At 37.8% G+C, this 26,263-nt stretch overlaps 1 long non-coding RNA gene across 1 annotated transcript; it reads left to right on the plus strand.

Moving 5' to 3' along the window:
* Nucleotides 1-5,595: 5,595 nt before the first annotated feature.
* Nucleotides 5,596-7,389, plus strand: LOC130461271 (uncharacterized). Its single transcript, XR_008921707.1, has 3 exons — nt 5,596-5,751; nt 6,132-6,203; nt 7,098-7,389. It is a non-coding gene; the product is annotated as an uncharacterized lncRNA (long non-coding RNA).
* The last annotated feature ends 18,874 nt before the right edge of the window (nt 7,390-26,263 follow it).

A 26,263-nucleotide genomic window follows, 5' to 3' on the forward strand; every position in this document is an offset into this window, starting at 1 on the left:
TCGTCAAAGGCAAATTATGGATACTCCGGAAACGATGATATTGCCGGAAACGGAAATATGGATCGTATCAGAAATATAAATATTATCCAAGTCGTAGATGTTGCCGGAAACGGAAACATGGTACGTATCGGAAAATATTATCGGAAATGGAAATATTGCCGGAATCGGAAATATTGCCGGAAATGGAAATATTGTCAGAATCGGAAATATTATCGGAATCGGAAATATTATCGGAATCGGAAAATAATTTCGAAAACGGAACTATGAAATATTTGTTCGAAACGGAAATTAATTCCGGAATCGGAAATGTTAAATATTGTTCGTATCGGAAATGAATTCTGGAATCGGAAAATTAATCGGAAGCGCGTCGTACGAATAAGCATCGGACGAGCTTGCTAGACGAAGGCCCAGCGCGAAGCCAGACCCACGTCCAGCAAGCCCAGCGCGCGTCACAATAGCCCAAGGCAACGCCAGGCCCAGCGCAAGGCCAGGCCCAGCGCGCCAAGGTTGTGAGCACATGGCAGCGAGCTCGTATGGGCTGTGAAGCCTGCTGCGGGCTTTGCGTGTGCGCGGGCATGGCCTGCTCGCTTTTGGGCCGTGCTCGTGTGCGTGTTGGAGTTTGTGCATACATCGAATCCTTAAGTGATTAGGATTAGATTAATTTTCTGAATTACTAGTTTTAATAGAACTCTAATTCTAATAGAGTTAGGATTCTTGAGTCCTAGTAAAATTCCAATTCCATATTCCTACTCTATAAATATGTGATGGCATTCACAAAATTATAACAACATAATTTTCAATCATACATCAAGTTTTAAGGATTAAAACTAAGTATATTATTTGCCATAATATCCAAAAATATTCATAGAACCTTAGGTGCAATTCTAGTTAATTAAATCTAAGGCGGATCCGAACGTGCTGTGGACTATCTACGGAGGGATGACATTTGGAGTCCTAGACTTGTTCTTGTTCGGTTCGGGCGCAGCTAGGGAGGGCACGCTGCAAGTGTATGTGTCCTAAATTATGCTAATTGTTATGTGGCAATTAATTTGGATTCCTGGCTTTATGGTTTTTCCGCATGATTTATATTCAGTTATATGAATCATAACCTTCAGAAGGGAAGTCTGACGTGGCCTGCTGGGGAAAAGGAGCTGTGGGCTCTTTGTGTTGGGCCAAAGTATCAAGAACATTGGGGTCTTTGTGTTGGACCACATAATCAAGGAAAGAAGGCAACCCATTCAGTTGGGCTGATGTAGGATGCATCGCTGGAATGGGCTGCTCCATGTGAGCTGGCTGCTCTACATGGGCAGTGTGCTCCACAGCAACATTGACATCATGCACCCCTAGTACGACCTCAATTGCCTCGACAACATTATCATCCAAAGTTGATTCTAAATCATCCAAAAAATCCACATCCACATTTATATTGTCATTGCATACCACATTGTCATCTCCAAGGATTTCGGAATTATTAACATCAAATGGGAATTCAGGAACTTAACATCACGAGACACAAAAATTTCATTTGTTTCCATATCGTACATTTTCCACCATTTCTTCCCATTGGGATAACCAACAAATGTGCACTTCCTACTCCGAGAAGAAAATTTATTGCCTTTTGATTTTTTATTATATGCATAACAGAAACAACAAAAAATGCAAAGATGATCCAAATCGGGTTCTTTGCCAAATAAAACCTCAAATGGAGTTTTATTTTGCAACAAGACCAAAGGAGTATGATTGATTAAATACACATCACCCAAGATGCATCCCCCCCAAAGAGAAATAGGAAGATTACCCTCAAACATCAAAGCTCGGCCAACATTTAAAATATGTTGATGTTTTCGTTCCACCCGACCATTTTGTTGAGGCGTACCAACGCAAGAAGTTTGAAAAATTATGCCGTTCTCATCAAAATAATTCAACATGCATTTGAATTCCGTACCATTATCACTTCGAACAAATTGACGAGTAATCATAGCAAAAATGGAACAAAAAGCTTTATAGACTTCAGTTTTTGAATGTAATAAATACACCCAAACAGCTCTAGAAAAATCATCCACCAATGTCAAAAAATAACACCACTAGAGGACGGAATTGAATTACGTCCCCACAAATCACAATGTATACGTTCAAACATTCTACTAGCCTTGTTATCACTAACGAGAAAACTATCACGATGTTTTTTAGCTTGAGGACAAATTGAAGGAAATATTTCCTTCAACCAAGGTGCATTTAGTCTAATACCAAGGTTCAGATTAATTGCGAACAATTAATTCAGTGAGATCAAGTGATCGGAACAGCTAGCTGGAGCAATGCTTCCGATCAATGAGTTCTAATGAATATTAAACTCACAACTTACTCTTGACTAAACCTACAAGGTCACACCAATGGCATGTAACAGATCACCGGATTAAATGAATCGGAAATTCATTTAATAGCTTTTCGGGAATTAGTTTGGAAAACATAAATATACGATATGACGTCGCATCGGAATCGTATATCGTATCGCGAATATTCGTAAGCTGGGCGACACGAATAAATCGTATTGTATGAAGGTGATTCGTCGTATATGAAACGATAAATAATATCGGAAAGATATTAATCGCGAATACGAAGGGCACCGGAGTTGCCGGCCCGTCGAGCCAAGCACGCAAGCGTGCAAGGCCCAACGAGCCAGCAAGCTCGCGAGCAAAGACGAGCAGCAAGCCCGCGTGTGGGTGCGAGCACGCAACAACAACACATGCAACGAGCAGCGACGAGCGAGCAGGCCCATGGTTCAGCTGCTCAGTCGCGCGCGCTGTGGGCTTCGGCTTGCAGCGTGTGTTGCTGGGCGGTGGGCTGTGGTCTGTGTGCTTGTGTGTGGCCGGTCAAGGCTTATTAGTCTTGGCCGGTTACATCATTAATACAATTAGGTTATTGTAATATTCCACACAATTCAGAATACACAAGTTTTCAAAACCCTAAACCTAATTTAGAATTACGTTCTTCAGTTTTCTCTCTCTGAGAAAACTATTCTTCCCAAAAGCAAAAACTCTTGATTGATTGTCTAAGCTACGGTTATCAAGACGGATCTGATCGTGTCGGTGAACCAAGTAGAGGAACGACAAGTGGAGTTCTAAGTTCGTGTTTGTTGACAAATTAATCGGGAAAACACGCTTCAAATGTAAGTCTGCTTAATCTGTGCTTTATACATGTTTCCTGGCTTTGGGGATTGTTTCCGCACATGTTATTATGTTTAACTGTATTCCCCTACAGTGGTATCACGAGTCTTATGTATTCAAAGCATGTTTTAGCATGAATTTTTTGTGTTTTTTGTGTTGTCGAAATTTTGGGAATTTTTGTTGATTTTTCGGAATTTTTTATGAATTATTGGATTAATTGCGTAACTTGTTCTGAAATAAAAAAGATTCGGTTTTTCGATTTTTCTGACCCTAATCTGATTGAAAAGGATTTTCTAAGATCAAATCATGGGAACGGAATTGCAAAAACAGGCCTCGAAGTGATGTTTTTTGGGCGTTTGTGTTAATTTTCGAATAAAAATTAAAAGTGTCGGAAAGTAATTAAAATAAAAGGTCAACCTATTCAACTCGGAATTGCTTGAATTTTTGACACGATTGTTTTGGGTATATTCTTGATCTATGGTAAAAATTTCAGATTTTCCCCATAAGTATAAACCCTAATTTTGTTTTCCCCAAATTCGTAAAATTTAGATCCCTAATTGATTTTTAAATAATTTAGATCTAATAATTCGGTTAATTGGGAAAGGGAATATAATTTCATGGGTCATTGGCTAATTTTAAAAATTATTGGATTCAAATTTTGAATGATTTCGTTAATTTTAATCGCACTTAAACCTAATTATTAAAATCTGAAACTTAAATGTTTAAAGAACGATTTAAAGTTTTGGATTTTATTATTTAAAAGTTCAAATTTTGGTTGATTCGTTCTTTCTTAAAATTTGAATAATGTTAGCGTTGATTTAATATTTTACGAAATTGGATTGTCGTAAATTTTATTAAATCGTAAAAACCGTTGTTTTTCGAATATAAAAATCGTAACTTTTTATGAAAAATAACATTAATGCAAAAGTTCGTGAAATTAATTTTTTTTTAATTAAGTTGGTCCGTAGTACGAACCAAAGGCACGAACACAAGGGTGGGTGGACGTGCGGCTCGGCGAGCCATGCGGGCTACCGCATCCGTGCCAAGCCGTAGCGACGCAGGCAACAGCATGGGCGCTGCGTGCAGCGCGCGCGCTGGGAGAGGGCGATGGGCGTGGGCTGCGAGAAAAGCAAGGCATTGAAGGAAATAGTGCCCTTGGTCCAAGTATGAATTCTATGTTAAGTCTAATAAATGCGCTTCAGTGTTAATTAACAAGTTAATAATTCAGTGAGATCAAGTGAGCTGAATGCCTAGCTAGAGGCCGCTTCAGTTCAAGTGGAATTAATGATATTAATCCACAGCTTACTCTTGACTGAACCCGTAGGGTCACACAAATAGTACGTAAACGGATCAAGTATTTAATGGCATTAAATACTCCATCTATGGATATTCGGAATCGACGGATCTTGGTTTCAGTGGGAGCTGAGATCGTCACAGGCAAGAAATGAATGCTCCGGAAACGATGATATTGCCGGAAACGGAAATATGGATCGTATCGGAAATATAAATATTATCCAAGTCGTAGATGTTGCCGGAAACGGAAACATGGTACGTATTGGAAAATATTATCGGAAATGGAAATATTGCCGGAATCGGAAATATTGCCGGAAACGGAAATATTGTCAGAATCGGAAATATTATCGGAATCGGAAAATAATTCCGGAAACGGAAATATTAAATATTTGTTCGAAATGGAAATTAATTCCGGAATCGGAAATATTAAGTATTGTTCGTATCGGAAAGGAATTCCGAAATCGGGAAATTAATCGGAAGCGTATCGTACGAATTAGCATCGGACGAGGCCTGCCAGACGAAGGCCCAGTGTAATATCCCATATTTCACTAAGGAAAATACTATATACAACCTTAGATTTATATCCTTAGTCATATAATAATATAGATTTATAATATATAATAGTATAATTTATAAACTTAGCTTTTACTTTGTGGAATATTTTTATAACACTAACTATCTAAGTAGTACTTTTATAACACTAACTAGCTAGAAAGTAAACTCTAAACAACTTTGCACTGATGAGTCTTAGCCTATTATACGTTGGTTCTAGCTATAGCCTTAGCCCTAACTTATACTTTTGTTAATATCCACGTATAGTTCTACCAATCAATAAATAAATAAATCATATAGTAAACAATATCATCATCCTCGTCAATTGTAGCGTCCTACCCGTATCGAGCAAAAATCTAGGAGGAGTATACCTCTAAGCACAATATCCTAACTAATTTACCATGATTGTAGGATTTCGTAGTCAACCCGTATCTTAACCGTAAAATCTCACCCTTATCTCATTAGAATCTTTAACCACTCAAATTGATAACCCTAGTGTGCCCTCTCTATAAATACCGACTCATGCCTCATAACTCAAGTTTTTGCAACCCCTCAAGCACTCGTGAAAACAATAACCAGAGAAAACAAAAGTCAATTGCCGAGATTGGTTCCCATCTACTTTCGGCTTCACCGAAATACCATCAAACAACTTCCGAAACCACCGCGAAAAACATCGTCTCATAGTTTGCAGTACCCTCTTCGCATCCGGTTTGTAAATTCTGAAAACCGTCAGTAAACGGAGGTAATGTGACCTTTTGAAATCAACCTTGTTCTTCCGTATTACTTCTATTTTGGTGTAACAGGTTGATGTTCTTTTAACGGCCTTCAACCTCTTGTTTTAATGATTAATGCTCTTCTTTGAGAACCCATGTGCAACAAACTACTAATCAACTTCTCCTATTTGATCCACTTAAGATTAAGGACTTAATATTATAAGTTAAACTACTACCTTAAATACACGCATAGAATATAATGGTAATATGAGTTTAATGAGTATGTTTCTATACCTCATTCGAGAACATATACGATTACTTTCGCTACACTAACTCTAATTAATTATTAATAAAGCCTTCGAACCACTTCTTACGTATATTGACATCGACTATTTTACGCTGTTTATAGAGTAGGTAGATCGTGAGGATACCCACTAGTGTTCTTGTTCGTGTGCGTAATTTGTGAGGCTTGCTTATCAAGGTAAGTTACTATGTTCACTGTTTTGCCAAACCCTGTAAAAATTGGATTTTGACGTGCGTATGTGACGTCCGTATATGTATTATGATTTTGGTGAAAAATATATTGCGCCGTCTTCCAACTATGTGGGTTCTCTGCCTTTGGTGATTGATTATTCATGACGTATTTCACCTTGGATATATAGTGCCAACTAATAACCAAAGCTCAACAATACCAATATTTGAGTATCTGACGTACATGTATCATGTATAGTAATTCTCTATATCACAGGGATTGTAATGTGAAACAATGAGAAGCAATATAGTTGATCACATATAGTTAACTTGTTAATAATGAAAGCCGAGATGCTTTTAAATGATTTCGTGCAATATAGCTCAATGTTAGATCTTTTCGTGTATTATATGGCCACGAAAAACCCCTTTAACAATAACCATTTACAGTGAAATACACTTGGTTGGTAAGGCATCTTAGGTAGGATCCCCTAAGGTGGTGAACATATTGGTGGTACGACACAATGTGTCTTAATATTTTGGTCGAAGCTAACTAGCACGACCTAGGCTTAATCTACTCCTTTGAGTTAAAAACACTCACTGGGGGGTGTGCACACTTAAGGACTAAGACCTATTTTGGTGGTTACATCCATTAGGGTGGTAGTCTCGAACTACAATTATGGTGGAATTATCTTGTTCTCTTACCTCTAAGTAATTAATTAACTGTTAATTATGGACTGAGTGCGTGTGCTTGTTACGTGCTATTTGTGCATGAAATGTTTTTAAGATAAAATGTTTTCCAAAGTAAGAAAAAGGTTTTCGAAAATGTTTTACAGGGTGAAGTAGTACTTACTCAATTTCCACTGATTTGTGGTTTCCCTTCTGTATATGTTTTTCCAATTTACAGGTATGCGTGGCACGTCCTGAGCGACCGTTTCACAACAACTAGTAGCAAGTTATTAATAACGTAAATCACCTAAAGACAATCAGTTGGGTTTTATTTAATTCAGTTTGTAACTATATTTTGGGTAGTTGGTTTAAGTTATTTAATTATGACAATGTTGGTTTATTTATAAAGGTTGGATTATTGATGGATAATATAGCCTTACATTTGGGTTGTAACCTAAATGTGGCGGTAATACCCTTAATTTATTATTTTATGCTTCCGCTATAAGACCTAAACAGGTATGGAAATTGGGGGTGTTACAAAATGGTATCAGAGCCTAATCGCTCTTTGGGATTGACGCAGAGATCTTCACATCTCAGCGTTTGAGTTGTCTAGGATTAAAATGACTAATTAAGAGTGAAGTTAAAAGTATAGGACAAGCCTTTTAATTTAAGAGAGTATCTCTTTCTATGTGTTAGTTATGTGATCTATGCGATGTGATTATGTGATCCCCGAACTCCTTTTTAAGTTGGAAAGTATATCCCCATTACTTTAAATATAGTAAAATTTGGTATAATTTTTATTTTAAGCTTTTGCAACTAAAGTCGTTTTTTGTTATTCAAATTTTAAGTTTCGGGACGAAACTTCTTTTAAGGATGCTAGATTGTAATAACCTATATTTTTTCTAATTTTAAGTTTCGGGACGAAACTTCTTTTAAGGATGGTAGATTGTAATATCCCATATTTCACTAAGGAAAATACTATATACAACCTTAGATTTATATCCTTAGTCATATAATAATATAGATTTATAATATATAATAGTATAATTTATAAACTTAGCTTTTACTTTGTGGAATATTTTTATAACACTAACTATCTAAGTAGTACTTTTATAACACTAACTAGCTAGAAAGTAAACTCTAAACAACTTTGCACTGATGAGTCTTAGCCTATTATACGTTGGTTCTAGCTATAGCCTTAGCCCTAACTTATACTTTTGTTAATATCCACGTATAGTTCTACCAATCAATAAATAAATAAATCATATAGTAAACAATATCATCATCCTCGTCAATTGTAGCGTCCTACCCGTATCGAGCAAAAATCTAGGAGGAATATACCTCTAAGCACAATATCCTAACTAATTTACCATGATTGTAGGATTTCGTAGTCAACCCGTATCTTAACCGTAAAATCTCACCCTTATCTCATTAGAATCTTTAACCACTAAAATTGATAACCCTAGTGTGCCCTCTCTATAAATACCGACTCATGCCTCATAACTCAAGTTTTTGCAACCCCTCAAGCACTCGTGAAAACAAAAACCAGAGAAAACAAAAGTCAATTGCCGAGATTGGTTCCCATCTACTTTCGGCTTCACCGAAATACCATCAAACAACTTCCGAAACCACCGCGAAAAACATCGTCTCATAGTTTGCAGTACCGTCTTCGCATCCGGTTTGTAAATTCTGAAAACCGTCAGTAAACGGAGGTAATGTGACCTTTTGAAATCAACCTTGTTCTTCCGTATTACTTCTATTTTGGTGTAACAGGTTGATGTTCTTTTAACGGCCTTCAACCTCTTGTTTTAATGATTAATGCTCTTCTTTGAGAACCCATGTGCAACAAACTACTAATCAACTTCTCCTATTTGATCCACTTAAGATTAAGGACTTAATATTATAAGTTAAACTACTACCTTAAATACACGCATAGAATATAATGGTAATATGAGTTTAATGAGTATGTTTCTATACCTCATTCGAGAACATATACGATTACTTTCGCTACACTAACTCTAATTAATTATTAATAAAGCCTTCGAACCACTTCTTACGTATATTGACATCGACTATTTTACGCTGTTTATAGAGTAGGTAGATCGTGAGGATACCCACTAGTGTTCTTGTTCGTGTGCGTAATTTGTGAGGCTTGCTTATCAAGGTAAGTTACTATGTTCACTGTTTTGCCAAACCCTGTAAAAATTGGATTTTGACGTGCGTATGTGACGTCCGTATATGTATTATGATTTTGGTGAAAAATATATTGCGCCGTCTTCCAACTATGTGGGTTCTCTGCCTTTGGTGATTGATTATTCATGACGTATTTCACCTTGGATATATAGTGCCAACTAATAACCAAAGCTCAACAATACCAATATTTGAGTATCTGACGTACATGTATAGTAATTCTCTATATCACAGGGATTGTAATGTGAAACAATGAGAAGCAATATAGTTGATCACATATAGTTAACTTGTTAATAATGAAAGCCGAGATGCTTTTAAATGATTTCGTGCAATATAGCTCAATGTTAGATCTTTTCGTGTATTATATGGCCACGAGTAACCCCTTTAACAATAACCATTTACAGTGAAATACACTTGGTTGGTAAGGCATCTTAGGTAGGATCCCCTAAGGTGGTGAACATATTGGTGGTACGACACAATGTGTCTTAATATTTTGGTCGAAGCTAACTAGCACGACCTAGGCTTAATCTACTCCTTTGAGTTAAAAACACTCACTGGGGGGTGTGCACACTTAAGGACTAAGACCTATTTTGGTGGTTACATCCATTAGGGTGGTAGTCTCGAACTACAATTATGGTGGAATTATCTTGTTCTCTTACCTCTAAGTAATTAATTAACTGTTAATTATGGACTGAGTGCGTGTGCTTGTTACGTGCTATTTGTGCATGAAATGTTTTTAAGATAAAATGTTTTCCAAAGTAAGAAAAAGGTTTTCGAAAATGTTTTACAGGGTGAAGTAGTACTTACTCAATTTCCACTGATTTGTGGTTTCCCTTCTGTATATGTTTTTCCAATTTACAGGTATGCGTGGCACGTCCTGAGCGACCGTTTCACAACAACTAGTAGCAAGTTATTAATAACGTAAATCACCTAAAGACAATCAGTTGGGTTTTATTTAATTCAGTTTGTAACTATATTTTGGGTAGTTGGTTTAAGTTATTTAATTATGACAATGTTGGTTTATTTATAAAGGTTGGATTATTGATGGATAATATAGCCTTACATTTGGGTTGTAACCTAAATGTGGCGGTAATACCCTTAATTTATTATTTTATGCTTCCGCTATAAGACCTAAACAGGTATGGAAATTGGGGGTGTTACAAAATGGTATCAGAGCCTAATCGCTCTTTGGGATTGACGCAGAGATCTTCACATCTCAGCGTTTGAGTTGTCTAGGATTAAAATGACTAATTAAGAGTGAAGTTAAAAGTATAGGACAAGCCTTTTAATTTAAGAGAGTATCTCTTTCTATGTGTTAGTTATGTGATCTATGCGATGTGATTATGTGATCCCCGAACTCCTTTTTAAGTTGGAAAGTATATCCCCATTACTTTAAATATAGTAAAATTTGGTATAATTTTTATTTTAAGCTTTTGCAACTAAAGTCGTTTTTTGTTTTTCAAATTTTAAGTTTCGGGACGAAACTTCTTTTAAGGATGCTAGATTGTAATAACCTATATTTTTTCTAATTTTAAGTTTCGGGACGAAACTTCTTTTAAGGATGGTAGATTGTAATATCCCATATTTCACTAAGGAAAATACTATATACAACCTTAGATTTATATCCTTAGTCATATAATAATATAGATTTATAATATATAATAGTATAATTTATAAACTTAGCTTTTACTTTGTGGAATATTTTTATAACACTAACTATCTAAGTAGTACTTTTATAACACTAACTAGCTAGAAAGTAAACTCTAAACAACTTTGCACTGATGAGTCTTAGCCTATTATACGTTGGTTCTAGCTATAGCCTTAGCCCTAACTTATACTTTTGTTAATATCCACGTATAGTTCTACCAATCAATAAATAAATAAATCATATAGTAAACAATATCATCATCCTCGTCAATTGTAGCGTCCTACCCGTATCGAGCAAAAATCTAGGAGGAATATACCTCTAAGCACAATATCCTAACTAATTTACCATGATTGTAGGATTTCGTAGTCAACCCGTATCTTAACCGTAAAATCTCACCCTTATCTCATTAGAATCTTTAACCACTAAAATTGATAACCCTAGTGTGCCCTCTCTATAAATACCGACTCATGCCTCATAACTCAAGTTTTTGCAACCCCTCAAGCACTCGTGAAAACAAAAACCAGAGAAAACAAAAGTCAATTGCCGAGATTGGTTCCCATCTACTTTCGGCTTCACCGAAATACCATCAAACAACTTCCGAAACCACCGCGAAAAACATCGTCTCATAGTTTGCAGTACCGTCTTCGCATCCGGTTTGTAAATTCTGAAAACCGTCAGTAAACGGAGGTAATGTGACCTTTTGAAATCAACCTTGTTCTTCCGTATTACTTCTATTTTGGTGTAACAGGTTGATGTTCTTTTAACGGCCTTCAACCTCTTGTTTTAATGATTAATGCTCTTCTTTGAGAACCCATGTGCAACAAACTACTAATCAACTTCTCCTATTTGATCCACTTAAGATTAAGGACTTAATATTATAAGTTAAACTACTACCTTAAATACACGCATAGAATATAATGGTAATATGAGTTTAATGAGTATGTTTCTATACCTCATTCGAGAACATATACGATTACTTTCGCTACACTAACTCTAATTAATTATTAATAAAGCCTTCGAACCACTTCTTACGTATATTGACATCGACTATTTTACGCTGTTTATAGAGTAGGTAGATCGTGAGGATACCCACTAGTGTTCTTGTTCGTGTGCGTAATTTGTGAGGCTTGCTTATCAAGGTAAGTTACTATGTTCACTGTTTTGCCAAACCCTGTAAAAATTGGATTTTGACGTGCGTATGTGACGTCCGTATATGTATTATGATTTTGGTGAAAAATATATTGCGCCGTCTTCCAACTATGTGGGTTCTCTGCCTTTGGTGATTGATTATTCATGACGTATTTCACCTTGGATATATAGTGCCAACTAATAACCAAAGCTCAACAATACCAATATTTGAGTATCTGACGTACATGTATCATGTATAGTAATTCTCTATATCACAGGGATTGTAATGTGAAACAATGAGAAGCAATATAGTTGATCACATATAGTTAACTTGTTAATAATGAAAGCCGAGATGCTTTTAAATGATTTCGTGCAATATAGCTCATGAAGGAAATAATGCCCTTGGTCCAAGTATGCATTCTATGTTAAGTCTAATAAATGCGGTTCAGTATTAATTAACAAGTTAATAATTCAGTGAGATCAAGTGAGCTGAATGCCTAGCTAGAGGCCGCTTCAGTTCAAGTGGAATTAATGATATTAATCCACAGCTTACTCTTGACTGAACCCGTAGGGTCACACAAATAGTACGTAAACGGATCAAGTATTTAATAGCATTAAATACTCCATCTATGAATATTCGGAACCGACGGATCTTGGTTTCAGTGGGAGCTAAGATCGTCACAGGCAAGGAATGAATACTCCGGAAACGATGATATTGCCGGAAACGGAAATATGGATCGTATCGGAAATATAAATATTATCCAAGTCGTAGATGTTGCCGGAAACGGAAACATGGTACGTGTCGGAAAATATTATCGGAAATGGAAATATTGCCAGAATCGGAAATATTGCCGGAAACGGAAATATTGTCAGAATCGGAAATATTACCGGAATCGGAAAATAATTCCGGAAACGGAAATATTAAATATTTGTTCGAAACGGAAATTAATTCCGGAATCGGAAATATTGAATATTGTTCGTATCGGAAATGAATTCCGGAATCGGAAAATTTAATCGGAAGCGCATCGTACGAATAAGCATCGGACGAGGCCTGCCGGACGAGGCCCAGCACGAAGCCAGGCCATCGCCCAGCAAGCCAAGCGCGCCGCACAAACAGCCACGCCAGGCCCAGCGCAAGGCCAGGCCCAGCAGGCTGCGCGCAGCGCGCAGCGCGCACAGCGCGCACAGCACGCGCGGCACGCAGCGCGCGCGGGCGCTGAGTGGGCTGCTGCTCGCGCGCACGCATGGGGCCCATCGTGGCTGCCGTGCGTGTGTGTGCAAGTGTTTGTGTTCGTGCACGTTTCCTAAAACATGCAGAGTTCGGTTAATGATTAAATTCCTAATTCTATTTGATAAATTAATTAAATTAGAGTTCTTATAGGATTCTAGGTTTAATTAATTTGTATCTGAATAGGATTTCGATTCCCTTTCCATACCGCTATAAATATGAGGCTAGGGCTCACAATTTATAACACAAGTTTCAAAGTATTCAAAGTGAGTTTTTGAGAGAAAAATTCAGTCACACATTTGCCTATAAAGTGCCGAAAATAATAGTACCTTAAGGGAGATTCTAGTTGGTCAATCTTAAGGCGGATCCGGACGTGCTGTGGACTATCTACGGAGGGACGACACTTGGAGTCCTAAAGACTTGTTCTTGTTCGGTTCGGGCGCAGCTAGGGAAGGCACGCAACAAAGAGTATGCATCTAATCTATGCTAAATGATTATGTGTAAATAATATGTTTTCCTGGGTTTATGGTTTTTCCGCATGATTTATGAATTGTCATATGTATCATAACCTAACAGCTCAATGTTAGATCTTTTCGTGTATTATATGGCCACGAGTAACCCCTTTAACAATAACCATTTACAGTGAAATACACTTGGTTGGTAAGGCATCTTAGGTAGGATCCCCTAAGGTGGTGAACATATTGGTGGTACGACACAATGTGTCTTAATATTTTGGTCGAAGCTAACTAGCACGACCTAGGCTTAATCTACTCCTTTGAGTTAAAAACACTCACTGGGGGGTGTGCACACTTAAGGACTAAGACCTATTTTGGTGGTTACATCCATTAGGGTGGTAGTCTCGAACTACAATTATGGTGGAATTATCTTGTTCTCTTACCTCTAAGTAATTAATTAACTGTTAATTATGGACTGAGTGCGTGTGCTTGTTACGTGCTATTTGTGCATGAAATGTTTTTAAGATAAAATGTTTTTCAAAGTAAGAAAAAGGTTTTCGAAAATGTTTTACAGGGTGAAGTAGTACTTACTCAATTTCCACTGATTTGTGGTTTCCCTTCTGTATATGTTTTTCCAATTTACAGGTATGCGTGGCACGTCCTGAGCAACCGTTTCACAACAACTAGTAGCAAGTTATTAATAACGTAAATCACCTAAAGACAATCAGTTGGGTTTTATTTAATTCAGTTTGTAACTATATTTTGGGTAGTTGGTTTAAGTTATTTAATTATGACAATGTTGGTTTATTTATAAAGGTTGGATTATTGATGGATAATATAGCCTTACATTTGGGTTGTAACCTAAATGTGGCGGTAATACCCTTAATTTATTATTTTATGCTTCCGCTATAAGACCTAAACAGGTATGGAAATTGGGGGTGTTACACCCAGCACGAAGCCGGGCCATCGCCCAGCAAGCCAGCGCGCCACAACGCACCAGCCAAGGCTGCGCCAGGCCCACCGCAAGGCAGGCCCAGCGCGCGCCAACGCTGCGGCAGCGTGTGGGCCTCGTGGCAATGGGGCTGCGAGCTCGCAGGCTGCGCGCGCGCGCATGGCGCCCCTCGTGGGCTGCTGTGCGTGCGTGTGTGTTGGTGTGCTATACGAATCCTAAAGCTATCAGGTTTCGACTAATGATTATATTCCTAAACCTAAAAGGATGAATTAATTAAATAAGAATTCTATTAGGATTCTAGTTTAATTAATTCGTATCCTAATAGGATTACGATTCCCTTTCCATACCTCTATAAATAAAGGCCTAGGGTCATTATTTTGGATAGAGTATTCAAGTATTCAAAGTGATTTTTGAGAGCAAAAATTCAGTCATACAATTGCCTATACTAGCCGAAAATTCTAAGTACCTTAAGGGCGATCCTAGTTGGTCAAGCTTAAGGCGGATCCGGACGTGCTGTGGACTATCTACGGAGGGACAACACTTGGAGTCCTAAAGACTTGTTCTTGTTCGGTTCGGGCGCAGCTAGGGAAGGCACGCAACAAAGTGTATGCATCTAAACTATGCTAAATGATTATGTGTAAATAATATGCTTTCCTGGCTTTATGGTTTTTCCGCATGATTTATGAATTGTCATATGTATCATAACCTAACAGTGGTATCACGAGCCTCTTATTATTTTCATAATCTAAATTGCATGAACATGGTTAAATATTACAAATTTGCAAGAATTAAAAGGGGTGATTAATTGCAAATTGCGTTTATTTAATTATACGTACGCAGTTTTTCGGCAGTTTCTTCGTTACTCATCCAAATCGAGTGATTTTTGTGTCAATTCCGCATGTAAAAGGCATTCTAAAATTTTGACAAAAATAATTTTTTTCCGGCCAAACCCAGAATTCTCAAATTCGAAGCCTAACTATGACTTTTCGGAGGTTTTAGTTTTTCGAATGCAAAATTTCGTAAATTTAAGATGTTAAATTAAATATTTGCGATTCTTGTTGATAAATCTTGAATTTTTGATTGACCTACTGTATATGTTTAACAAGTTTGAATGCCTAGCCTTGTTAATTATGCAATCTAATTTGTAATTATGATTAATTTGTTGAAAATTGGAATAATTTGGAATTAATTTGATTTTCATAATTAGTTATAATTTAATTAGATACCTATGATTAAAAACCGCCATAAAAATTGTAAATTTATGTTAAATTTTAAATTTTTATGACCTAGACTTGAATCCATGTTAATCGGAAATCAATTAAATAATAAATTTTCGATTTTTCGCCCTAAAATTATGAAATTATTATTATTTATTAATTTGTCATTAATTTTGAATATAAATTTTAAATTTTTATGCGATTCGCTCATATAACTTGCACGCACAAAGCAATGGACGCTACGTGTTACCCTTAAAGGGTGTTGTATAGTGCGGGCATGCGACGACGAGCAAGGGAGCTCGTCGCCCATGCGGTACGAATGCAGCGAGCAAAGGCATGGTGCACGAGCACAAGGCAGCAGCCCTGCCTTGTGTCGTGGGCTGTGTGCGATGGACGAATGGGCGAGGGCGAGAGAAAGGCACGAGCAGTCGCGTGTGGGCAGCAAGCGAGCTGCGCCACAGCGCGCACTGCCTCGCGCAAGCGTCCGGAGCCTCGCGCGCAGCGAGCGCAAGCTCGCGTGCCACGAGTGCTATGCCCAGCATCGATCGCTCGCGCGCAGCGAGCGCTATTGTGCGTGCGACGAGCGCTGCGCCCAGCGATGGCGTGCAGCGTGCTTCTGGCGACGTGCGACGAGCGCTGCGCCCAGCGATGGCAAGCAGCTTGCTTGTTGCGACGTGCGACGAGCGCTGCGCCCAGCGATGGGCTACGGCAGCATGCTTGTTGCGTCGAGCGCTGGCGCGCGCAGCGAGCACCAGCTCGCGTGATGCCTTGCGATGGTGAGCAGCAGCGATGCGACGCAGCGCATGGGCTGCGCGCACATGGCCAGCGATGGCTGTGTGCGTGTGGCCCATGGGCGTGCGTTGCGTGGGATTGTTGCGTTGCAATTAGATCGTTTTGAAATTTTAATTTGAAAATTTCAGTTTACGTAATTTTAATTAATTTTAAAATTAATAATTTAAATTATTGTCTTGGATTTTAATTTTGAATATTGTAATTATAATAAATTTTATTTATTCTAATTATTTTACTAAAATTAAAATCATGAATTAATTTAAATACGACTGAAATTAAATTAAACTTTTTGGATTCAATTATAAAGTTATATGAGCTTTAAATTTTAATTAAATTTGTATGTTTCCGGTTAGACTAGAAATACATTTTTATGTTTAAAATTAGTAAAGCATATGAATTTATTGGTTTAAGTGGGAGCCCTTTTTAGTCATAAACTCTTGATTAGGTCTACAAATCCTTAAGGTTAAAACAACTTGATTAGAATTAATAAGGACTGAATAATTTGTAGATTATTGGTGCCCTTGATTAATTGCTGCAAATGTTTATGTGATGCATAATGTGTTTTACTAACCAGCTATGTGGGCCATTCATGATAATGAATGGGTGAATGGTATATATTGTATATGTACTGTTTTGCAGGTTATGAAGTGACTAGTATGGCCCAAATAGGATAGAAAATATGGTCTGCGTACCATTAATTTGAATGTAATTGGTCTAAAGAACCAAAGTTGTTTTTCAATTCAAATATGGTCTGCGTACCATCAAATAGTTGTAATTAGTTTTTAATTATAGCTTATCCCATTTGAAGAAAATGGTGCCTCCCACGGAGATTTTCAAGATGGACTTTGAAGTTAAAGCTTCAAGATGAAGTCGGGCCATACTAGATCACATTTATCTTATGCATGTTTTAAGTTATTTATTGCTTTTGAATATGTCTTAAAATGCATGAGATCAAAGCTTGATTATGTTGCATGATTAAGGATTTTAGTTCACTTAAAATCTAACCAACATAGTAAGAGCCTTAAGTTCCAAACTTAAAAATTGAGTTAAAAGGTGCCATGCCAAAATATACACTTCCTTGGATATCCTTTACATCAATCTAGTAATAGTTTTCGCTCAGCGAGGTGTTACTTATTGGTCCTAAAGGGGCAAGGTACACAAATAATTGTGAGTACATGTTAGTTTTGGTGAAACTCAACGATATAAGTAAGGAGTCCTTTTATGTCGTGGCAAAATCGATAGGTTTACCTAATAAGTTCTTAGATGTACCTATCAACCAAGAATAGTTTCTAGACTATTAGCAAAAGGCTTTTGCTTACCTAAGATGTTTTAGGATTAAGTCGACAAACTGTGCTTAGTTCTTCAATGATTTTAGGATCTTGGCATAACTTGAATAAAATGCTTAATGAACATTGAATTATGCATGTATGCTAGAATTTAAGTTTATTAAGAGAAACAATGAATGGTTATTTATTTGTTTATTCTTTTCAATTGTAGTTTTAAATATGGCAAACAACAATTCATTCAACATTCGATCAATTCTCGAAAAGGAGAAGTTGAACGGGAAAAACTTCCTTGACTGGCAAAGGAACTTGCAAATAGTTCTTATGCAGGGAGAAAAGGAGTATGTCCTAGAAGAGGCGATGCCCGAAGCCGCAGGCGACGGGGTCACTCAGGCAGCCCTCAATCGTTGGATTGATGCCAACAAGGATGTGAAATGTCTAATGCTCGCCACCATGAGTGCAGATCTACAGAAAACTTTCATCAACTCAGATGCTTTCACAATCATCAGTGAGTTGAAGAACATGTTCAATGATCTGGCTCGAGTCGAAAGATTCGAGACTCATAGGCAAATTCTTGAGACCAAGCTTAAGAAAGGCGAGCCCGTAAGTCCACATGTTCTCAAAATGATTGGACTCATTGAGAATATGAGTCGGCTGGATCAGCAATTTTCTCAGGAAATGGCTATCGACACTATCCTCCATTCTCTTCATAGCGGGTATGATCAGTTCCAACTGAACTACAGTATGAATAGTCTGGACAAAACGCTCACTGAGCTTCACGGTATGCTGAAGACCGATGAAAAGACACTCAAAAGTGATAAGCAGGATGTGCTTATGGTGCGTGGGGGCAAGTTCAAGAAATCTGGAAAGAAGAGGAATGCTAAGAAAGGTGGCAACAAGGCCAGCCCAACTAAGCAAACTGGCGCCAAATCTGTAAAGAGGAAGGTCAGTCAACCCACTTCTGAATCCGAATGCTTCTACTGCAAGAAGAAGGGGCATTGGAAGAGAGATTGCTTGAAGCTAAAGGAAGATCAGAAGAACGGAACAGTCGTTCCATCTTCAGGTATTTTCGTTATAGACTGTATACTTGCTAATTCAACTTCTTGGGTATTAGATACAGGTTGTGGCTCACACTTATGTTCCAATCCACAGGGACTAAGAAGAAGTAGAAAGTTAAGCAAGGGAGAAGTCGACCTACGAGTGGGAAATGGAGCACGGATTGCTGCATTAGCTGTAGGAACTTATTATTTGTCGTTTCCCTCCGGGCTAGTTTTGGAACTGGAAGAGTGTTTCCATGTTCCAAGTCTTACTAAAAACATCATTTCAGTTTCTTGCTTAGATGCTAAGGGATTTTCCTTTTTAATAAAAGACAATAGTTGTTCGTTTTATTTTAAAGAGATGTTTTATGGATCTGCTAGATTAGTCAATGGACTTTATTTATTAGATCACGACAAACAAGTATATAACATAAATACCAAAAAGGCCAAAAAGGATGATTCAGATCTCACCTATCTGTGGCATTGTCGATTAGGCCATAAAAACTTGAAACGCTTAGAAAGACTTCAAAAGGAAGGAATTCTAGAACCATTTGACTTAGAGGATTATGGTAAATGCGAATCATGTTTACTTGGCAAAATGACAAAGCAACCTTTCTCTAAAGTTGGAGAAAGAGCAAATGAACTATTGGGTTTAATCCATACAGATGTATGTGGACCAATGAGTACAAATGCTAGAGGTGGTTTCAGCTACTTTATCACTTTCACTGATGACTTCAGTAGATATGGTTATGTCTACCTAATGAAGCATAAGCCTGAATCCTTTAACAAATTCAAGGAATTTCAGAGTGAATTAGAGAATCAATTAGGCAAGAAGATTAAGGCACTGCGGTCTGACAGAGGCGGTGAATATCTGAGCTATGAATTTGATGACCATCTGAAAGAATGTGGAATTCTATCAGAATTGACTCCTCCTGGAACACCACAATGGAACGGTGTATCGGAACGGAGGAACAGAACCTTGCTAGACATGGTCAGGTCAATGATGGGTCAGGCCAAACTTCCATTAGAATTTTGGGGACATGCACTAAATACAGCTGCACTCACTATAAATAGAGCTCCGTCTAAAGCTGTCGAAAAGACTCCATATGAATTATGGTTTGGAAAGCCTCCAAATGTGTCTTTTCTTAAGATTTGGGGATGTGAAGTATACGTCAAACGATTAATTTCAGACAAACTTCATCCAAAATCTGACAAATGTATCCTTGTGGGCTATCCAAAGGAAACAAAGGGGTATTACTTCTACAATACATCTGAGAACAAGGTGTTTGTTGCTCGAGATGGTGTCTTTTTAGAGAAAGATCACATTTCCAAAATGACAAGTGGGAGAAAAGTAGACCTCGAAGAAATTCGAGTCGAACAACAAACTCTAGAGAATGCTCAAAATGACATTCAGGATGAAACTCAGAGATCTTTAGAAGAATCTGGTGAGAATCATGTTCAATCTAGAAATGTTACCCCGCGTAGATCGCAAAGATATAGATCTCAACCGGAAAGGTACTTAGGTATTTTGACGAACGAGAGCTATGACGTTCTATTACTTGAAAGTGATGAACCTGCGACTTACAAACAAGCTATGACGAGCCCTAGCTCCAAGCAATGGCAAGAAGCCATGCAATCTGAATTAGACTCCATGTCTGAAAACCAAGTATGGGATTTGGTCGATTTGCCAGATGGCTACCAAGCCATTGGAAGCAAATGGGTTTTCAAACTGAAAAAGGACAAGGATGGGAAACTTGAAGTTTTCAAAGCTAGATTGGTTGCAAAAGGTTACAGGCAAGTCCACGGTGTGGATTACGATGAAACCTTTTCACCAGTTGCGATGCTAAAGTCTATTCGGATAATGTTAGCAATCGCTGCATATTACGATTACGAAATATATATGGCAGATGGATGTCAAAACTGCTTTCTTAAACGGCGTTTTAATAGAAACTGTGTTTATGACACAGCCTGAAGGTTTTGAGGATCCAAAGAATGCTAAAAAGGTATGCAAGCTAAAGAAGTCAATCTACGGATTGAAGCAGGCATCCAGGAGCTGGAATATACGTTTTGATGAAGCATTCAGTGACTTTGGTTTCATCAAGAACGCAGACGAATCTTGTGTATACAAGAAGGTCAGTGGGAGCAAAATTGCTTTCCTAGTATTATATGTCGACGACGTATTACTTATCAGAAATGACATTCCTATGTTGAACTCTGTCAAGATTTGGCTTGGGAAATGTTTTTCGTTGAAGGATCTAGGAGAAGCACAGTACATATTGGGCATCAAGATTTACAGAGATAGATCTAAAAAGATGATTGGACTGAGTCAAAGCACTTATATCAATAAGGTGCTTGATAGGTTCAAGATGGAGGACTCCAAGCGAGGCTACCTACCCATGTCTCATGGAATAACTCTAAGCAAGACTCAGTGCCCAAAAACACTTGATGAGCGTAGACGAATGAATGGGATTCCATATGCATCATTGATTGGTTCAATAATGTATGCTATGATATGTACACGCCCGGATGTTGCGTACGCACTCAGTGCTACGAGCAGATACCAGTCAGACCCAGGAGAGGCGCATTGGACTGCTGCCAAGAATATTCTGAAGTACCTGAAAAGGCACAAAGATGACTTCCTGGTCTATGGTGGAGATGATGAATTAATTGTTAAAGGCTATACGGACGTAATTTTCCAAACCGACAAAGATGATTTCAGATCACAGTCTGGGTTTGTCTTCTGCCTCAACGGAGGTGCAGTAAGCTGGAAAAGTGCTAAGCAAAGCACCATTGCGAATTCTACAACTGAAGCGGAGTACATTGCTGCACATGAAGCAGCAAAGGAAGCTATATGGCTAAGGAAGTTCATAGGTGAACTTGGTGTAGTCCCCTCCATTAAAGGACCAATAGCCCTGTATTGTGATAATAACGGAGCTATTGCACAGGCAAAGGAGCCTAGACACCACCAGAGAGTCAAGCATGTACTTCGTAGATTTCACCTTCTACGAGAGTTCGTTGAAAGAAAAGAAGTCGAGATAAACAAGATTGGAACTGATGACAACATATCAGATCCATTGACTAAACCTCTGTCGCAGGCGAAGCACAACTCGCACACTGCAGCTATGGGAATCAAGCATATTGGAGAATGGCTTTGATATCCCTGTTTAATGTTTTAAAGTTTTAGAGTTTAAATCTTTGTAAAACATTATTGGTTCTTCATTCACAATAAATGAAGAGAATTCATTTTTCCATTTAATTTGTGGTTTATTAAATGATGAGTCCCTTCAATTTGGCGATATATTCAAGATAGACTGTCAAGACCAGTCCTGTGACTAAGAAATGTCTATCAAGTGAACTTGAATGTCAAAGGTTAAAAATGGTCCCTAGTAGGAGTTTTCTATAAAATTGGACGCATAGAAAACGTTAGACGATTAGAATGCAAGATGACTAGTAGTTCAGTTTCTTGAACTATGTGGACATGACAATGTCATAATCATTTGCATAGATACTTACTTTGGGAAGACTAGTATCGGACAAGACCTATGAAACTTTACTGTAAGAGATGAAAATCTGTCATAAGTAAATTTCATTAAAATTATTAGACACTAAATCCTCAATACCTGAGTGATTTGAGATTACTTGTTTGAGAACTGGTTGCTTTGACGTTGACCAACCGTCGCACCGTAAAAGGAGGCTATAAAGGCAACGCTCAGGTAATCACCTATCAAACGAAGTCTAATCTCAAGATCGCAAGATTGGGATTGTCCTCCCATAAATCGGGATGAGATGCTTAAAAGTTGTACAAGGCCACTCGGAGAGCTAGAAACTGTGAAATGCATGGCCGTGCTCGGATGAATCATAGGCTATGATTATCTGTCTATTTGATCAGTTGAACTCTGAAACCGAGGAACACCTCTGGACATAATAAGGATGACAACTCTTACCTTATGTTCAAGAGCAAGCATCGAGCGACAAAGGAATTAGGAAATGCACACTTGTCCCTAAGGACAAGTGGGAGACTGAAGGAAATAGTGCCCTTGGTCCAAGTATGCATTCTATGTTAAGTCTAATAAATGCGGTTCAGTATTAATTAACAAGTTAATAATTCAGTGAGATCAAGTGAGCTGAATGCCTAGCTAGAGGCCGCTTCAGTTCAAGTGGAATTAATGATATAAATCCACAGCTTACTCTTGACTGAACCCGTGGGGTCACACAAATAGTACGTAAACGGATCAAGTATTTAATGGCATTAAATACTCCATCTATGGATATTCGGAATCGACGGATCTTGGTTTCAGTGGGAGCTGAGATCGTCACAGGCAAGAAATGAATGCTCCGGAAACGATGATATTGCCGGAAACGGAAATATGGATCGTATCGGAAATATAAATATTATCCAAGTCGTAGATGTTGCCAGAAACGGAAACATGGTACATATCGGAAAATATTATCGGAAATGGAAATATTGCCGGAATCGGAAATATTGCCGGAAACGGAAATATTGTCAGAATCGGAAATATTATCGGAATCGGAAAATAATTCCGGAAACGGAAATATTAAATATTTGTTCGAAACGGAAATTAATTCTGGAATCGGAAATATTAAGTATTGTTCGTATCGGAAATGAATTCCGAAATCGGGAAATTAATCGGAAGCGTATCGTACGAATTAGCATCGGACGAGGCCTGCCAGACGAAGGCCCAGCACGAAGCCGGGCCATCGCCCAGCAAGCCAGCGCGCCACAACGCACCAGCCAAGGCTGCGCCAGGCCCACCGCAAGGCAGGCCCAGCGCGCGCCAACGCTGCGGCAGCGTGTGGGCCTCGTGGCAATGGGCCTGCGAGCTCGCGGGCTGCGCGCGCGCGCATGGCGCCCCTCGTGGGCTGCTGTGCGTGCGTGTGTGTTGGTGTGCTATACGAATCCTAAAGCTATCAGGTTTCGACTAATGATTAAATTCCTAAACCTAAAAGGATGAATTAATTAAATAAGAATTCTGTTAGGATTCTAGTTTAATTAATTCGTATCCTAATAGGATTACGATTCCCTTTCCATACCTCTATAAATAAAGGCCTAGGGTCATTATTTTGGATAGAGTATTCAAGTATTCAAAGTGATTTTTGAGAGCAAAAATTCAGTCATACAATTGCCTATACTAGCCGAAAATTCTAAGTACCTTAAGGGCGATCCTAGTTGGTCAAGCTTAAGGCGGATCCGGACGTGCTGTGGACTATCTACGGAGGGACGACACTTGGAGTCCTAAAGACTTGTTCTTGTTCGGTTCGGGCGCAGCTAGGGAAGGCACGCAACAAAGTGTATACATCTAAACTATACTAAATGATTATGTGTAAATAATATGCTTTCCTGGCTTTATGATTTTTCCGCATGATTTATGAATTGTCATATGTATCATAACCTAACAGGCATAAGGACTTGCGACGTGCAGCGATGCGCACGACGAGCTTCGAACGAAGCGCGCAGGGCAGCAACTGCTGTAAGGACGCGCGCGCTAGGCTGCATTGCTCGTGTGCCTCGTAAGCCACACAAGCGCTACGATGGGCTGGGCGCAAGCCTAGCCCAAGCATGCACTTGGACATTTTTTCTTAAATTTGCTTATTTCGTTGGGCTTGACATGTTTGCAATAATTTGGGCTAACATGATATTTAATTTAATATGTTATTTACTTGGGCTAGGCCGCGAGTTTTAATTTAATATTTAATAATATCCGGAAAAATTATTGGTTTGAGTGGGAGCCACTAAATGAAATTAAAATGAAATAATTATTTTAATTATTTTTCGTAGGTCGCATTATTTTAATTAAATTCAATTTTAATTAGAATAAAGTCTAAGGATTAATAATTTGGAAATTGATTAATCTTTTAGGACGCGTTTATGTGAACGTGAATTTTAATTAATTCACGTAAATACTTGCATAATTATCATGGGCCATTCTTTTTAGCATACGAATGAGTGAATACATAAAATATATATTTTATGTAATGCAGGTACTCCAAGTGACTAGTATGGCCATTTAGGATAGTTAAATACGGTCTGCGAACCGTTCTATCTTTGAATGTAAAGTTTTAAATATGGTCTGCGGACCATGGAAATTTTGATGTAATTTTATTATTTTCAAGTATTTCTAAGTTTAGAACTTTAAGTTAGCAATTGAAAGAAAATTCAAGACGATGCCAAGCTAACAAGATGGTGATGAAGATTGGATGCTTCAAGACAAATGTTTTGGGCCATACTAGTTCACCATTTTATTTATGCATTTGATATATATATATATATATATATATATATATATATATATATATATATATATATATATACTATTCTTGAATGTATGTATGTATACTTTGCATGAATAGGTTGTTTCATATGACTCGATTAGATTAAGTTCACTTAATAATCGAACCAACATAGAAACAACTAGGTCCAAAGTAATATTGAGTTTAAAAATTGCCTTCCAAATTAAGCACTTACAAAAATCTAAGGATCTAAGGTAGTAGGTTTCCGCCAAAGCGAGGTTCTATTTTAGTTGACTTAGGTGGTAAGGCGTCCCAAAGGAGCACGTTGATTGTGGTTTCAACTCAAACAACAATGGCATTATGTTGTGGCAATGGGATAAATTATGGTATTAATGTATTAACCAAGAGTAATTTGGAGATTACTAGCAATAGGTTTTGCTTACCTAGAATCTTAAACTACTTAAGACATGCCAAAGCTGCTTAAGGATTTAGGACTTTTAGGGTCTTGGAATCGTTTCATTCATTTTTGGATCATGTTTTATTTATGCATGAATGAAATTTTTAATATCTTTGATGATTTCATGAATGCTTTTATTTCAAGTTATTAAAGTATGATGAATATTTTCTTTGCTAGTTCATTTCCTAGAATTGTAAATCTTCAACTTTATTGCGCTCGGATAATAGAACTGCAATATTTCCTCGATCGATTGGTAACTAATTTTGAGAGCGATTCTCAAAGAAAAGGAGAATGAGAGCGTATCTTGAATGCTATTTCTTATAATGATCTTCATGGTTGTTTAAAAACTAGAATTTGAATGGTAGACCAATTGGACCTCATATATTCAGAATAGTGGGTAGTTTTGGAATAATGAAATATTGAGTTAAAGACTCATGTATAACCAATGGTTAACAACCAATTTTCTTTTGATTCGATAAACGAACTAGACTCATTGGATGTTGTCATTCAAAGTGAATAAAAGAAAGGGACTTTGTAAGCATAACAAAGTAAGAAGATCAAGCAAAGAGTAAAATCTTTTGGAATATAAGAAAACGTGCTAGAAAGGATAGGAAAGGGGAACAAAAGAAATAATTAGATATTCTATTTTACCTTGAAGTTTATGTTAAAGAGAAACGACTTAGAAAATAAACTCCCATGGTATTAGATTACCGCTTGAGGTTATAACTCTTGTTAAGAACTCAAATTCCGGGAGCTAAGTCTGGTTAT

This window comes from Spinacia oleracea, chromosome 5 (assembly GCF_020520425.1).
Source record: "Spinacia oleracea cultivar Varoflay chromosome 5, BTI_SOV_V1, whole genome shotgun sequence".
Classification (NCBI taxonomy): Eukaryota; Viridiplantae; Streptophyta; class Magnoliopsida; order Caryophyllales; family Amaranthaceae; genus Spinacia; species Spinacia oleracea.